This window comes from Ochotona curzoniae, unplaced genomic scaffold (assembly GCF_017591425.1).
Source record: "Ochotona curzoniae isolate NIBS_2020 unplaced genomic scaffold, NIBS_Ocur_1.0 contig_4692, whole genome shotgun sequence".
Taxonomy (NCBI): domain Eukaryota; kingdom Metazoa; phylum Chordata; class Mammalia; order Lagomorpha; family Ochotonidae; genus Ochotona; species Ochotona curzoniae.
Window position 1 is genome coordinate 153,175 of NW_024466361.1, and position 2,535 is coordinate 155,709.

The following is a 2,535-nucleotide window of genomic DNA, read 5'->3' on the forward strand; positions in this document are numbered from 1 at the left end:
AAACCTTTTACTTTTTAAAAATGGGCATTCTAAAATACTGTTCAAACTATGTAAAATGACTCAATAGGTTACAGGCTCATAAAGCTGTTAAATTCCTGCTCCAAACCACACTTGATGGAGTAGCAGAGACGCATGGCACAGAGCAAACACCTCTATTCCTTTTTCCGAAGGAATAACGTATAAATCCTAACTTACAATTCTTTCCAAATGGAAGCAGAGGCTAACACTGTGCTGCAACGGGTTCACTCACTGCCTGCACGCATGCATCCAACACGATGTGTGATCTGTGTGAGGACGAGCTGCTCCGCTCCCCCACCAACTCCCTGCCGATGAACCTGGAAAAGCAGAAGATGGTCCGAGTTCCTGGAACCCTGCTTCCACATCAGACTGGAATGCAGCCCTGACTCCGGGCGCTGGCCTGGCCCCGCTCTGACTGCAGTGTCAAGTGAACCAGCAGGTAGAACATGGATCTCTCTTCTTCAAATGAATAAATCATTTTCCTCTAAAGGGAGGGACTAACTATGATTTACCATGAAAATCACAGAAGCTACCATGCTTAGGGTCAGTAACTTTTTACAAACTAAAAGGCATAAAAATAAACCATAAACTCAAAAGACGAGTCTTTCCAAAGTAAGACGAATGGCATTCAAAAACCAAAACATGCTTTTCCCTTGCTATTAACTGTACTTACATTTTCATAAAATTGCTAAAATCAAAGAAGTTCTCATGATTCTTTTAAGAAAAACAGCCTGTAAAAAAGTGCTAGAAACTTTTTAAAAGCTGAAAAAGAGGCCAAGCTGAAGACTAGGAGCTGCGCTAAGGTCGAAGGTGACAAGCAGCGTGGGCACAGCCACAGTCTCTGGAACTCTTACAAATGCAGACCGCAGTGGCTTCGTCGGTAGGAAGGGAAAAACAAAGCCCCTGCCCTTGACAATGGAGATAAATGACTTGGTGTAAGATTCAGTGCCTACTACCCAAATTCCCCTGGAAACAGGACCCAAGCACTCAAGGTCACAAAAAAAAAACAAAAAAAAAACCAAAAAAAAAAAACAGCTGTAGCAGCATATTTTAAAAAATGAGTTGTTTTAATGAGGCTTCCCAAGAACTCTCCAAACCATCCACACAAGGGCTTTAGATGCAGATGAAAGCAACAGGATCTTCCACACTCAAATCTGCAACCTTTTCCAAGTTCTCAGGCTCAATTTTCACGGCTCCTGAAGCCCACAGCACAATACCAGCGGGCACCCTGGCAACTCCTCCCTCGTTCACCCGGAGAAGGCGGAGTGGTCACACTGCAGGTATCTGAGCTAAGGAGCTCTGATCCGCTCACCTGGGGACCACACAAACACTCAAGCTCTCTGAGGGGCTCCAGCCACCACAGGAACACATCCCCTCCCTCTCCCAGACAGACCTTCTCCACCAACCCTCACCACACAAATGGGCAGACACTCCGACGCTGCTCCAGGGACGTGCAGCTAGCTGGAAATCAAAGTTTCGGGGCAAAGGGGGAAAGCTCACAGTTGGGAGCCCAAATGGCCACGAGTCACTAGGGAACAAGCACCATCCTGCTTCTGTGTCATCATCGCTAAGCCAGATGGGCAGGAGCACGGAAGAAGCAGGAGAGACTGTGGCAGTGGGACCAAGGAGAGAAAATGCAGACGGGGCCTCCTGGCCGAGCAGAGGCTGCAGGCGACACTCAAGCACTGGTCAGGTCAGGAGTAAGAAAAGAAAAAAAGAATAATAATACCGGAAGAAGCTCCTGGTCCTGGCTTCCGACCAGCCCACCTGCACTGACTGTGCCACTTGGGAAGAGTGAGTGAGTGTGTGTGTGTGTGCGCATGTTTCCCCAGAACCCTGGTTTTCAACTTAATAAACACGTTTTGTGGTTTTTAATGGGAGTGGGCTCTGTGGCACTGCTTAGCCCACCCCCACTCCGCATGGGGGTGCTGGTTCGAGCGCTAGCTGCCGGGTTCCAATCCGGTTTCCTACTGACACATCTGGGGGGCGGCAGGCAGCAGGCCACCCAGTGTAGACTCGGACTGTGTTCCACACTCCCACCCCACCCCAGCTCTGTGCCCATCCCAGCTCTGTGCCCACCCCAGCTCTGTGCCCACCCAGCTCTGTGCCCACCCAGCTCTGTGCCCACCCCAGCTCTGTGCCCACTCAGCTCTGTGCCCACCCCAGCTCTGTGCCCACCCCAGCTCTGTGCCCACCCCAGCTCTGTGCCCACCCCAGCTCTGTGCCAGCTGGATGGCAGTGTGCTCCTGGAGGCGTGGGCGCGTGGGGGCATTCTCTCCGCGCCCTCCTTCTTGTGCCCTTTCAAACACAGTTTTTTTTTTAATTTTAGGATTTATTTATTTTTGTCCCAGAGTCAGATAAACAGAGAGGAGGAGAGACAAAGACAAATATCTTCCATCTGAGGATTCACTCCCCAAGGGACTGCAACGGCCGGTGCTGTGCCAATCGGAAGCCAGGATCCGGGAACCTCCTCCAGGTCTCCCACATGGGTGCAGGGTCCCGAGGTGTGGGCTGTCC

General features: G+C 50.6%; 1 long non-coding RNA gene across 1 annotated transcript; it reads right to left on the reverse strand.

Moving 5' to 3' along the window:
- Positions 1–1,130: 1,130 nt before the first annotated feature.
- LOC121161181 lies at positions 1,131–2,252 on the reverse strand. Its single transcript, XR_005884656.1, has 2 exons — positions 2,197–2,252; positions 1,131–2,051 (listed from the first exon to the last, which is right to left on the reverse strand). It is a non-coding gene; the product is annotated as an uncharacterized LOC121161181 (long non-coding RNA).
- Positions 2,253–2,535: the final 283 nt, after the last annotated feature.